Raw genomic sequence first — 14,934 nt, 5'->3', positions numbered from 1 at the left:
AACCAAGAAACTGTAGGGAGAAAGGAGAATTTAGCTGTGCAATACCTCACTGAATGCAAAGCTCAGAGAGGAATGGTCACGTCCCTGCTACCAGCTCGTTCAGACAGAGCTCTCCTTTTAGGCTGTTGTAAAAGCATCATTAAAAACTAGAGGAAAAAAGAATTCAGGACTGTCCAGCTGCTACATCGAGATGGAGTCCCAACTGTTGACAGGTAAAGAATACTTTTTTTTCATAATTTGTTTTCATGGGGTTTTGCCAAATTATTTACTACCTGTTGTCATTTGATTTTGACTCCATGTAACTTTTATATAGCGTTAAATCTGTGTCATCATGTCAATTAACATCATTTACAACACAATAAGAAATAGACTTACTATCAGTCTCTGAGGTTAGTTGCTAAAGATAATTCAGGAGCAGTGGAATTGGTTTATCCCTTTATTATTACCCAAGAGCCAAGAAAGCTTTCATTAAGCCTCTCAGAAGTTAAAGTTCCAAAGCAAAGCTTTTTCCACTAACCTAAAATAAATTTCTGTGAATATTTATTTCCTACATTATCTTCAACCAAAACGTGCATTTCTATTACAACAGTTAATTCCAATTAAGAAAATGTTGAAAGGCTTCCTGCAAAACACAAATACAGGATATTGGCAAGACTACAAGAATGAGGTAAAAACTCTGAAGACAACAAAATAATTTTCTTCTGACTGCGTAACATAAAAAGGAAATATATTTCTTATATGACACCAGCAATAAGTCTAGATCCAGCAGAGAATAACCAGAGCTATTCAGTGGTGACATTTGAATCCTTATACTGTTAGTTTAATGGCTGAAAAATTATATAAAAGGACAAAAATGACCAAAATCAAAGAACTCCTCCTGCCACACCTACCCACATCCAAACTGACCAGCTCCTCTCATTTTTGCAGTTCCTCCATTATTTTCCCCCATGCTAGTTTGCGGTCAGCGTCTGGCCAACTGCTCGAGCTCAGCTACGCCAGACTGCGAGTCAGCCTTGGGGAGAAGCTCGAGGTGCCCAAGCACATAAACACATCCAGTCCTCATGCTGCCATCCTGCCTTTCACCAAACTGGGAAACAAACCCAGCATCAGGACTTCCACAAAATTCAGAATTAAGGCTAAATGTTATCATCTGAAGTCGAGGAAAGTCACAGATAATGTACCTCAAAGACGCCTGAGCTCTGCTGTGCTGAGTCCAAGCCTCTCTGCAAGGTGCATGACTTTTAGACTAACAACTTTCCCTGAACAACTCTGAAGTATAGAAGTATTAAAATTTTCTAAGGGTACACAAGGAATTGATGGTGGCGTGCCAGGTCCTTCTTTATGGCAGCTACAGCTGCCAGGAACAACAGTTACAACCTTCTGGGATTCCTTCTCAACCCTTAGAGCCCACTCCTATCCTGCAAATCCTCCAAACCATTAATTACAGCCAGGACTAAATCCTCCAAGAGCTTCCCTGTTTCTTCATCATATCAGGGCTGTTCCCCTGCGTGACGGTAAGGCACAGGACCCACACTCTCACGCGAGTGCTGCTCCCAGCCTTCCCCGGCACCCGGGTGTTCCCAGCAAAGCCCACGGAGATACAAAGGGCAGTAGCACGTGCCTGGCCCCAGAACAGAGCTGGTCAGGTCGCCACTGCTTGGATATTATTGCAGGATAACACTGTATTTTTACATTATTGTATCACAGAATGAGTCCAGACACACGCATCACACAAAATCCAACAGTCCTTTTAGATCAGACAAAACCCAGCTTCTAACATCAGTGGCAAGCATGCAGATGGTGTAAAGCTGGGAAAACTGGACATCACCTCAGCAGAACCCTTAGGCATACGCTCTGCAGCTTAGATAACCACCAGAATAAACACTTGCAAAACTGAACTCCAACAACACAGTAAGGAAGAGAATACAAACTCTGAACAACACCTGGTCTCAGGCTGCAAAGGCCTTCTGTATTAAAAAAGTGTCATCACTACCCGCTGTGTGGCAGCACTGAAGACAACCCCAGTAACTGGGATCTCATGTCCCCAAACACCAACATCATTAAATGATGTCAATCCATTTCGATTTTGCAGTTTAAGTCCAGGAGTGAAATCCCAGCCCCGGGTAGCTCAGGGTATGATACACAGCAGTCTGTCTGTCTGTCCTACAATCGATGCTGTTTTCAACGTTCCTGTGACTCCCACACGCCAACCACCAGAGCTGCCTCCAGACCACCTCTCCCTCTGCGACCCCAACTACCACCCCAGCAACTTAACATCAGAACTACCAAAGCCAGCCCACTTGGATTATTATTTCACTAGGGCAAAAAATAAAAAATAAGAATCCATGACAAGTTTTACTTGCAAAAGCAAACACAGCATCCATTTACAGTGGCGATTTCCTAAAATAAATTGTACACATGCCTACCATCTCCCTTCCTCTTCAGGGTGGTTAACCCAGAAAGGTGAAGTTACACAAGCACATTCCTGTTTGATAAGGGAGACCCACGCGCTGACTTCACCAGAAATAGCTGTTGTGCTCCAGAGTAACCTCCATTATTGGTAACTATTTGAATTTAAATTTCTAATAAATTTAGATGAAAGATTAAAGAAAGAATGTTGTTCAGCCTTTCCAGCACTGTGGAGATGCTTGGCTTTTATAACGAAGGAGCCCATAAAAATAACAAGGGAGAAAATTTACACTCAAGCTCCTCAAAAAAATAAAGCATGAATTACTGATTTTTGCAGCTACTTAGTGGTAGGAACAGATGGTTACAGGCAATAGTATTGACAACTTAACAAGCTACCACCCCCAAAGGTGAGCTTCTAAGTCTGTTCCAAATTCAAGAGTTAAAAACATTACAGCTGAGACCGCCGCTCTCAGGGAAAGCAGAGAGTTTAGCCAGTCCCACAGCGCCTCAGAAATCTGCTTTACTCACTGCTGCGTTCTGCCATGGCCCTCACCGAAGGGCTGTGCCTTCCCAAAAATGCCCCAACACGGTTGCCTGCGACCATCTGCCCGCACCCGGGATGAACCTGGGCAGTGGTGAAGGCAGGCAATGCGGATTAAACAGTTCTGAGTAAAAGAAGAGCTTTCAGTATTTGTCCACCAAACCAAAGCCACTTCTGAGGATAGAAAAGTCAGGCATGCCAGCTTCCCAAAACGCCCAGGCACCGAGCCAGATTCTGGGAATTTGAGCCCCTCAGAGCCTCTGCCTTTGCCATGGTGAGCACAGACACCAGCCTGCACCCTCTCACTCGCTCAAATGTCCACAAGAAGATGCAAACTTCTGCAAAACACCCTAGAAAGCCCTTCTCCTGGCTCCTGTACATCTCCAGCAACTGGAAACAATTAGCCTGTCCAGCCTCAACCCAAGACCAAATACTAATTAAAACATTAACTTGTTAAATACAAATCAGTTATCTTTGAATTTCTGGAGAAGTCCAGCAAACTACTATAAAACAGGGATAACATGCAGCATTGCAAACCCTGTCAGAATACCCAAGTTCTCAAGCATCTAATTAAGCCAGTAATGAATTAGACTTAGCCTGCAAATCTCAGCCCTTGTTCTCCTGTTCTAAAATGAAAAATCCGCCAAGAATTTAACCAACGGAACAGAAATAATGATAATGCCTTGTCTCCATCTTCACACTCGACATTTAAGAGTGACTTCAGGTTCGTTTCCTGTTTTTATCAGAAGTCCCCTTCCAAAGAATATCAATAAAGCATATCCATCAATTTCGCATTTGCTTGCAATAACAACAATATCCCCCTTTTACATGTACAAATTAAACAGCCTGCACCTCTCTGTTACAGCATCAGACACTTCGGTGGTTCAGCCAAACCACCTTCCACACAAGGTTTCTGTAAAATTCACACTCCCTTTTCTCCTGCCATTTTACACCACCCAGCAACGATTCCCACCTTGAGGGGTGTCAGGCCGCTCACTTGTACCTGTCAGACACCGACTGCCCCACCTGCAGCTCCACTAAAGATGCCCAAGTCACTGATGCATCTCCCTCAGTATTCTTGCAACAGGAACGCATTCCCCTAAACACAAAAAACTACATCCCCCCCTTAAAGAACTCGGGGATTTGAATGTCAAAATCACCAGGCTCACAATTATCTACACTACTATTTAAAAGAGCAAAAGATAAGGGAAGAAGAACACCCTAGACCATCGTTCATTCAAGAAATACAACAGTGAGTCTGGTCTTATCAGCAGGCCTTTGGTCTGCAAGCTCCTTAGGGTAGGAACAGATTGCACACCTCTTGCTGCCAAACGCATCATCTGCACTTAATCATAGCATGATGGATATCTTCTGAAAACAAGTAATTTCAGCCATATTTTGTGTAATCCTGCCATTCCACTCTAAAGCCTGTCATCTCCCATCCAGAGCGTCACTTCCTCAGGGCAGAGACCGTAACTTCAGTCCCTTTCAAGAACACACTTTGGTGCTACACAAAACCCTCATAAATAAATAAAACCATCACTCCAAATCCTGCACCTCACTCGCCACCCCAGAACCTGCCTGAAAGCACTTTTATTTTCAAAAGATGTCACACCCAGGAAGGCCGTTGCACAACGATGGAAGCGGAAACCGGCCGCTTACACACCAAATAACCTACAGATTGCCTTCCTGAAATCGTGTCCCCACGTGTCACCCGGGCTGTATGTCTCATAGGAACCTTCCCCCATGAAATGCCAGTTACTGGAAACGATGATCCTGTGCACTGTCTACGTTAGAAGCTTGTTTTACTGAACTTGTTCCTAAATGCAACTGTGATTTTTCAGTGTAGAGTAGTTTAGCTGATACAACACTACAAAATCCTAACTCAAAAGGTATACTTCCTCTTAAAAATGAGGATTTTTGTGGTCATAACGTAGTCCCTTTGGACAATAAAATTATTCAAAGACAAGTAGAGTCGGGGGCGGGCAAGGAACAAATGAACTATTTTCCTTCTTTTTAGGTAATTATTGCCACAGCTTTGCCTCGTGTTCAGTTAGGAACAAGAGGAAGGAGGACAAGTGTTCTATTCGGTTGTAACTTGCTCTTACCAAGAGCTCCTTTCTGTGTCATGGTGAACACACAGATCAGAATTACACCCAAAGAAGCAAGACATTTCTCAAAAAAGTTTCTGCTTAGCTCACATATATTCATTAAAGGTGCTGTATTGTGCACAGGGGCCAGGTTAGTTTATTAGCAGTGGAAAGGTTAGTGAAAGTGAATTAATGTAAGTGCTCCACTCTCTAACATCTGACATGCAAGAAAGGAGCCTCCCTACCTACACTTCTCCTAAAAGGTATGTTCAAATTGAGGGCATGTAGGTGGCATCTGCCAAAAGTGGCAGGTGAATAACATTGGCAATTTAACAAATTCTGATAAAATACAGAGAACTGTAAAAGCAGCAATTCAAACACTCAAATCAAATGCTTATGCTGAGATTACATCTGGGAAGGCAGCTTTTTCGTTGGGACAGGAGAAGGATTTTAAACCCACCAAGAAATCTAGGCTGACAATACAGCCACCTCTGCTTAACCTCTGCTTACATGTGAAGATACAGCTTTAAAAATGAAATTTAGGTTATATAACTTTAGCACTGTCCATTACAGAACACAAAATGGACAAACAGAGGAGTTTACCGCTCCTAAGGCTGTGGAAACACCCACAACCACGTACAAGCACTGTGCCAGAGAAGAGCACTGGGTAGGAAATGCTCCCCCCCCAACTCACCGCCCCCCCCGTCCACAGCCTTTCCCAGGCTGAGCCCCACACCAGCACAAACCCAGTGAGGTCAGGCTGAGAGAGGTGGGGGTGTTCAGCTGGAGAAGAGAAGGCTCCGGGGAGAGCTTAGAGTGGCCTCCCAGGGCTTAAAGGAGCTACAGGAAAGGCAGGAGGGACAGGACGAGGGGTCATGGTTTAAAACTGAGAGAGAGCAGATTTAGATCAGATCTAAGGCAGAAATTGTTCCCTGTGAGGGTGGTGAGGCCCTGGCACAGGTTGCCCAGAGAAGCTGTGGTTGCCCCCTCCCTGGAAGGGTTCAAGGCCAGGTTGGACGGGGCTTTGGGCAACCTGGGCTAGTGGAAGGTGTCCCTGCCTGGGGCAGGGGGGTGGGACTGGATGAGCTTTAAGGTGCTTTCCAGCCCAAACCAGTCTGTGATTCTATGAAAATGCCTCATCTGAAACAGATGAAACAGGCAAACCTGCACCTGAAGAGCCACCCAAGCTGCTTTACGGCACTTCCAAAATCTGCATTTTTCTGAGAGGAAGGGCTCCACCATTTCAGGGGTGGGGTGAGGACCACAGCAGAAGTCAGTCAAACCCACAAGCCACACAGCTCCACTCCTTTACTGTTACATGAAACTATTAATTTCACTTGCACATGGCTTCCTCTCCCCTCTCCAGGCCCTACTTCATAACACAGCAGCTCCTCACCCCAAAAGCCAACATTTCTGTACCGTACCCCAGAACCACACAGAAAGCCTCACTGCTCAGCTCTGCTGTGACCAACATGCTGAAGAAAAAAATGTACGCTGCACTTCTATTGTGTTATCTTCCAAGCCCTCTAATTTGGAAGGGATAAGAATTGAAACACATGGAAAAAAGCCAGAAAGCTCAGAACAACACTTCTATGCAAAGAAGTATCTTCCTTGTGGAATACTAAGCTCTATTTCCCCCAAAGCAGTAAAAATTGAAAGCTGTACATGAACACATTTAAGAACATTAATAGAAAAATACCAAGCCGTTAAAGTCACGTTCCACCTAAACAACACTACCATTATTGCAGCATCTGACTTTCAGAGGACAATTCAATCCTGGATGCATGTACTGTAATTGCTTTTCCACTATGGGCCTCAGCTCTACAATTGTATCCTTCTCAGGAGGTCAGAACAAGGCATGGCTGCAGCTCTGAAAAGCAATTCTGTTTAGCAGCGCTACCTTATTCATTCTTTTAATCTTACACCTACATATTCATTATCAACTCCATAAAATACCGGTGCCAAAACCACCATCAAAAGCCGCTGCAACTCCTTTGCTGCTCAGAGAAAGCCTTGACCCCTCTGCTTCCCTAATGACAGGTCAGGAAAGCGCAAGTCACCCCGGTGCTGGGGACCAGTGTTGCAAACCCATCGAGGCACCGAACCCCAGAACAAGCCCAGTGCCACACAGCCATTTCTTGCTGTCAACAGGCAAAAAGAAGCTACTGTGATGGACCTGGAAAATGCCCGTCCTGCTCACTGCGGCACGAGTGGTGCCACGTTGCAGCCGTTGGGGCTACGTGAAGGTGGCATCTCAGGCAGGTGACTCAACTCCCTTTTTTCTCCACCTGTTTAGGTCGGACCTCTGTTATTACTACAGAAAGCGGGGGGGGGAGAAAACAAAACAATAAAAAACAAGTCTCTTTTAGAGAACTGAGAGTAGCAATATGTTTGTAGCAACTCCTGCATTTCACAATAAAAGGAGCCATCTACCAAAATGGAGAAATCTCAGACTTTCATAACACTTCCTGCAGCGGAACAGGCCCTCTGCTCCCTCCCCACAACGTACCACAGCATTTCTGGTCCTCCTGCTGCACCAACGCAACTACTTCTGGGTCAGCAGACCATGCCACAAACAATCCACACAAACCTCTAGATATTTCTATTTTATTTAAATGCAGAGTATCTTGGTGATCAGGTTAACAGCACACCATCACCAACAGTGGTACTGGCACATGTGACGGGAACAAACCACCTCCCAGGGGCTGAAACACTCTGCACCAGGTTTGCAACCAAAGGGAAGAGCACAGTGGACATTCTCCAGGTCCCTTTCCAGCACTGAAGTTTTATTTCCATTAGTCAAGCTATAAAATGTGGACGGAACAGAGCAAACACTGTGGGATCTTACTACAAAGGTAAGCCTGGTCCTGACGATCAGGCTCCTCCTCAGCATCCTTCAGTGGGGAATCCAGGCAGCATCCTTTACGGCAAGGTACATGCTGGCATGCACGAGAAAAAAAACCTGAAACAACCAGTTTTGTGCCCCAGAGCATTTTCCCTCGAAGGTTTACAGCAAAGACAACCTCATTCTCATGGTCACGAACGGAGGAGCGACAGAAGCTGAGCACTCGCACATCCACCTTCTCCTCAGACAAGACAGAAGGCAGCACATCCTCACTCTGCTAGCTGGCCACGCAAGTCCCAAGGTACCCCAGCGTTTTACCCATGCACACCATAAGGAGTTAAAGACAACAACAACCTGTTTTTTAGGAGGAGAGATTTTTACTCAAGCATGGGCCAGGCATCAATTCTGTTCAACCCTTGGGCTACTCAGAGGATGGCATAAACGGCACATCAGTGCGCTGGCTGGTACCTGCAGAAACCGTGGTGACCGTGCGCACCGGAGCCTCCCCACAGCACAAAGCCTATGAATTCGCCTCTACAGTTTCAGAACATGCCAGATTTGGGTCATTTTTTTCAGCCAACACTGGAGGACTTTGATCTCCTCCTCAATGTCTCCATACTGCAGTGGCCCAGGAATCAAGCAATTAGTCCCTGGACCAATATGCATTTTAAGTAATGCAACAGTCTGTCTTTGCGGGATAAAAACTTGTATTACTGGAAAAAGTCACTTAACTATCATCTCCCAGGGCTCACAAAACCCACAAAGCCAAATCACTCTTTTTTTGTTATTGTTGTTTCAGAAGTCAGAGAAACATCTGACTTCATAGTAATTATTTCTCTCTACACAGTGTGAATGTTTTGTCACATCATACATCCTCAACCTTCATCTGTCAAGTTTTTCCATCCACAGTTTCAGCTAGACCCATAATCAGCATAGCATGGCTTTATATAAACAAAGTACAAAACATCCAGACAGAAAAGGGCTAAAGATGGACAAAAGCACATGTGGCAAACTTTTCTAAAGGGCAGCTACCATAGCGATGCAGTGCATAATTTAAGGTCTCAGTAATAATCTGAAAAGGTATTAGTGGCCAAAAGGCAGGTCACGCAGACAAAAGGCCCTGGAGAGATGCAGTCTGCCATAATGCTCTATAATCTGTCAGGAAGCAAGTCGTTTTGCCCAGTGGGCAAGTACAGGACGTAAATACATTTGAATGTTTAGTAAGCTTTCGTTTAAGTGAAAGGTACTGCAATTAGTACTATCTTGTTTTTAAAAGTACAGTTTGCACTCAAAAAACCAAAACACGATTTACTTCAAAACTCAGACAGAAAAGTCTGCGTACCGAACTATGAAATACAATAGGTAGTAAACAACCTGGTTTGTAATTGGTGTTAGGATTCAGCTCAGTTTTTCAGGGGACTGCAGAGCACCCATTAAGGAGAGAGTTACTGCTCACTCCAGCAAAAGGTCTCACACTTGATACGCTTTCATTACGTAGCTGCGGCAGGGGAGAGTTACTGATGCCTCGTCTGTTTTGTTTCACTGCAAAGGCTTCTACTGCTATTAATATTCACCAAGGGAAACTGAAATAACGTCTTGTCTCCATATGAGTACCTTGGAATTATTAGGGACAAACTAAATACAACGATATTTTTTTTTCCTCTCAAAATCCAAGACAAAAGAAACCTACCAGCTTGCAAATCCACCTGATAGAGCAAACCTATATTTCTACATTGAGCAACTCTCCTTCAATAATGGCCTTTATCATAATGACAACTTCAACACAAATAATCCCACTGCAGCATAAACCAAGAGGTCAGCCAAGTACCCAGAGCCCAGGGCAGAAGCCACACGCTGTAGGTTATCCATCGAGAGCCTCCTCCAGAGCATTTCTGGGCACACTGAGGATGACCTTCGGCTCTGCACCACAGAGCTTCCCCTCCATAACGCTCCCATGACACACGCTGCAAAGCCGAGCCCACGGAGAGCAGCAAACAACAGCTTCTACTCAGCTTGCAACACACCAAACCGCCAGTACTGCAGAAAAAAAATCAGCAAGAACAAACTTCCTACCAGCTACATCTATCATTTTGCTTCCCAGAGGACAGCACCGACCTCTCTCAAAATACCGAGGCAAAAATCTCTTTTTCTTTTTCCTAAATTCCACTCTAAGATAGCCTATTACTTCTGCATCTGCTAATGCTACCAAAAAGTTGAATCCTAACACTGAATCAACTATAGTCTCAGCATATTGGGAGGTTTCTCTGCCCAAAATGAAACATAGGTGCCATCTGTTTCAATTATACTAATCACGAGGAGACATAACATTGTGAAACTGGCACTTTTTAATAGACTTTTTTTTAAAGACATTTTGAAAGTGAAGAGAAAGAAAGAAGACCACGATATACTAGAGGTAGGAGAATATGTAATACTCAGCAGTCAACAGCACCAACAAGCTCCACAGTCTGCTGGACAAACCAGTGCTGGAACTGCCCCCACAGGAAAGTTAACTTTGGCTTTCACTGAAGTCAGGTAAAAACTTGCTACATTTGAAATGATATGAAAGTGAAAGGGCATCTTAGAATTAAAGACATTTCCTAAGATATTCTTGGTTAGTTCCTTTAAGTTATTCCATGGAAGTTTGAAATTTTTACCTTCAAATTTCAGAAAACAAGGAAAAATTTAAAATAAAAACAACCCACCACAGCACAAACACATCAACATGGACACAAGCACTTGTTAGGCAATAAAACAGAAAATTTGGACAAAAGCAAGGTAAATATTTACCGATTCCATAGTTGAAAGCTGTTGTTAGCAGGACATATATTAAAATCCAACAGAGGTGTGTCCAAAAAACGCTGTGTAATCTGAAAAACACAAGAATTAGTTCATTAGCAAATTAAAACACACAAGTTTACTCACAACAAGCATGCTATGAAGGCTACTAAATACAAATCCTTGCCTAATCCAGAAATAAACTTTCTGATAACAAGTCTGCACAAACAGAAGAACAAAAGAAATTGTGGAATGCTTAGCAAAGCATCAGCCAAACTCCGTAACTTTCTCATAATAGGTTAAAAAAAAAGATTTACTTGTCTCAAGGTTTCTGTAACCATCCGTGTGGTTTTACAGTCATTTGATTTACCAGAAACAGTTTGTCACCCCCCAACTGTGAGCGACTCATGAACCGATGGATACGCAGGGAAAAGGTGAACTGCCCACGACGTGCTACCAGGTACCCTGTGCCAATAATTTGCTTTCTTGAACAATTTATGTGGAACTACCCGTGACACAGGTGCTTTCTTTTTAAGCATACCTTCTTCATACCATCTTCATCTATTACAAACCTCTAACTTTTTCTTTATTTTTTTAAACAGCTCTTGCTGCACCTTTCAAGGATTTTTTTCCAGCTGTAAATTCCCAAAGCGAAATTCCCGACGCCGGGCAGGAACCAGCAGGAACTCTCAGCACCCAAGGCAAAGGGGAATTACCTTCATTAACGGGGCGACTGAACTGGTACATGAAAGCGTTGGCAGACGACTCCAAGTCCAAAACCCAGTACCCGAACTCTTCCCTGCTCCTCACGACAGAAGAACGCTCAGCTGCGCGGTGCTGAGCGTGGCGCGTGCAGAAACCCGACTTGCCTGAGGAGCCTCAGGGCTGCAGCTAAACCCGGCCTATCCCATGACTCACCCAGCCCTGCCTGCACGCCTGACGAGTACGTTTGCTCAGAAATATATTTCTCTCCCAGCCAGAGCAAACTAGTCTGTTCCAGATGAGATCTCCACAGAAGTCACTAGTGTTTTTCAGGTGACCTGGCCTGCTCCCTAACTGCAGAGGGGACAAGTTTTGGACAGCACAGCTCAGTAGGAGCCTGTACAAGCCATATGAGCAAGGGCAAGCCTGAACTTACAAAGCAGCATGTTTGAGGGCGTGCAGCATGGAATACCTGAGAGCTTGGGCAGAGCCACATGTAAAACACTGTCTTATCCCAAATTTTTTATGTCCGTGATGAACCCAACTGCCCCCAGGTATCTGCTCAGCATTAGCAGGTTCTTACTTCTAGCTTTAAGGGACCTGTAAATATGGGAAAGAGTCAACGTACACTCTAAGTAAAACCACAGAATTTCTTCAAAACATGCGTTAGATGTGTAATAGCAATACCTAAACTTCTGCTACGCTTCCACAGAGAAGCAGCTCAGTAAAGGAACTTCATAAACAGAAAGAAGCTGATGATGTACTGCAGACCACAACTGCTAAAGCTCGGCTGTGCCAGCCAAGCAGCCGTAACCTGAAACACAGGCACTGGGCCTTCCCCAGTCCAACTGAAGTTATTCTGGTCTGCACAAAGAGGTTAAAGGGTTAATTTCCAACTCCACACACTGCTCGCTGCCGAATTCCCCACTCAAATTCCCATGTCTCATCTGACCTCTCGACTCCGTAAACCACACCGAGGGACACAATGGCCAACCCCTGTTCCAGCTGACAATGGAAAACTTGGATTTCTTCCAAATTACCTTTTCTTGTAAAAGGAGAACTTCTAAAAACCAATTTTATATATAAAACAAGAAACTCAAATATATGAAGTTACAAGTGAGGAACTACAAAGTATATTCTTTTTAACAAAACTGCTTTTATTTGCTTGCTCCATTTCCAGTTGCCCCTTACAAAGTGCTAAAGATGCCTCAGCTCACACAGACCACCTTAACTCCAAGGATCTTCACATACCGATCCTCTCCTCCTCCTCATTACACTCTGCTTCTTGTGTTCTTTTTCTAAAACCTCTCACACCAATGTCTTTACCGTGGAGCTCCTTTTGAGCAGCCAACTGCTACTTTTTAAGCCCTGTTTTAATCTGTTCTTGTTCTCCCAAATTCCACCTCCACGACTTCAAGGCCCAGCTCCCTCACACCATACTCCAGAGCTCAATGCTTCTTTAAACAGCAACAGATCTAGTTTCCTATAATCTTTTCACAACTTAACAGTCAACAGGACTGGCCTACGTAGAGCTCATGACATGCAGTTCAACTTTATACGTTATTGCTGCCCGTTACCTTACAAAAGGCTGGATTTGGACTCCTGCCTTCCAACGGGATGGTCTTTAAAGAGCCACCCAGGAGAGACCCCGAGGCTAAGCAGGACAGATACACAGTGGAGGAGATGGGGAACCCTGGGAAAGCCTTGTTTGTTTTGAGAAGCTTTCACTCCCTGACGAAAATCAAAGGGAAGATGTCCAGATGAGCAACACAGCTGCATCCAGGGCAGAGCTGCTACCAACTAAGTTAAAGGAAGCTTTAGGAACCGCAGTGAAAAGGAGCAAGCCAAAATAAAACCAGAAAACCCAAAGGAACACATAAGGGTGCACAGTCTTGACTCAAAGAAAGGAAATCCTGCAGCAGAGAAACTTTTCCAGACAAGCAAGAGGGAAACAAATGAGAGTTTTCTGTCATTTTTCTTTCAAAAGAGCAAAGGAGATAAAGACACACAGCTACCTCATGGTTTTTTCCAAGGCAAGCGAGTCGTGGGGCACTGAAGGATCCCCTGATGGGAAACTGCAGTTCTTGGGAGTATGATGACAATACTTGCACAGCATCTTTTCCAGCACGATTCCCTTACCCCTTTTAAACTCTTCTCCTCCACAACAGAAGTCACAATTCTAACTAGAGCTATCCTCTTAAACAGACATAAAAGATAAACCAAGGGGGAAAAAAGAGCTGAACTTCCAACTGCATTATCTGGAAAATCAGTAGTGCTGCTTGCTGACAGTAGTGACCATGATCAATTGTGAACAAAATTATCACAAAAGTCTACAGAAATCCTGTCCCAGGACATACCGATACACAATTTTCAAGATCTATTTATACCTGCTTCCTGGCCTATATATAGCAATTTTATTCGTTACTTAGCTCACATATAAAATACACATTAAGTATCGTAACACCGAAATAGTGACCACATATAAGCCAATTACCTTTCACCACAGTGTATCACTTTTTTATGAAATTGTTATCAAATTACTTACGAAGAACAGCAAACACTTCAGCAGAAGATGCTCAATGCACAGATCCTGGGCAAACCTGACTGGTAGTATATAGTTGGGTTCCTGTTGTGCAGAATCCAACGTTTCAATTTAGAACTTTACCTCCAAAAGCCTGAATTATAATTAATAATGTTAGACACATTTAACCATCCAATTTTCTTAGCTGTAGTCTGATGAAAATGTATCACTTCACAAACTACCATTCTTGTTCTCCCTTCTGTGAACTTACAACACTGGACAACCCTCCGATGCCTGCCAAGCTAACTGCAGCTACACAGAAACCATTTTGCAATGCGAAATGACAGACATTGAGTCTTTGTTTGCTGAAATGGTAGTATAAATACCAAATAATTAAGTGTTCAAGGTGACCAGATTCCTGTTTAAAACAGGTTCAGTCTTTCAAGACCTGTGATGCTTTATTTTATATTAATATGAAGCAATTTGGAAACTCTGGGTAAGCAGACAGTTCCATTACAAAAAAAATAAGCTTTTCAACCTCTAAGTTCTCCCACCAACTTGTTCTTTAACACCGACCACATCCTGAGCAGTTCCCCACTCATTAGTTACCGATTCCTCTTGCTGCTCTCCCGCACAGCTCAGTAAACTTCAGATTTAGAGTGCACAGTGCAACTTTCTCTAGAGTTCACTGAAAAAATTGGGAATTACATAATTCCAACTTCTTTAATAAAAAGCTATCTTGTAACTTGACAGAAATCAGTATTTAAAGATGGAAAATGTTTTACAATCACAAGATGTGACCTGAAAAAGACAGTATACTTGCATTAACTGTAGACTATTCACTCAAAGCAGCTCGGGCGGGCAGCCGGGATGTGGCAGGGGAACACTAACTGGTTCCAGTAGGGAGGCAAGAGGTGGCTTCACAGGCTGATATCAGCCATAAAAGTAAAACTCGACCGGTTCTGTACAGACACAGAATCACTTAGAAGATTCAACAATTTTATACATCTAGATGTTTCTAAATTTGATCAACTGACTGCAGAAAGGGTTC

At 43.7% G+C, this 14,934-nt stretch overlaps 1 protein-coding gene across 10 annotated transcripts in view; it reads right to left on the bottom strand.

The window, feature by feature from the left end:
* Nucleotides 1-14,934, bottom strand: part of ANKRD11 (ankyrin repeat domain containing 11) — a 155,958-nt gene that overhangs the window by 118,584 nt on the left and 22,440 nt on the right. For 8 of the 10 annotated variants that reach the window (XM_074839225.1, XM_074839229.1, XM_074839223.1 and 5 more), the window contains one exon: nucleotides 10,673-10,752. The gene's annotated coding sequence lies outside the window, so the exon portion shown is untranslated. Of the gene's footprint in view, nucleotides 1-10,672; nucleotides 10,753-11,376; nucleotides 11,532-14,934 lie in introns of those variants that run through there. The other 2 variants (XM_074839227.1, XM_074839232.1) reach the window with 1 other exon arrangement.

Source organism: Strix aluco, chromosome 14 (genome assembly GCF_031877795.1).
Source record: "Strix aluco isolate bStrAlu1 chromosome 14, bStrAlu1.hap1, whole genome shotgun sequence".
Classification (NCBI taxonomy): domain Eukaryota; kingdom Metazoa; phylum Chordata; class Aves; order Strigiformes; family Strigidae; genus Strix; species Strix aluco.
Note: the sequence above shows the minus strand (reverse complement) of the source record. Positions and strands in the feature narration are given on the sequence as shown.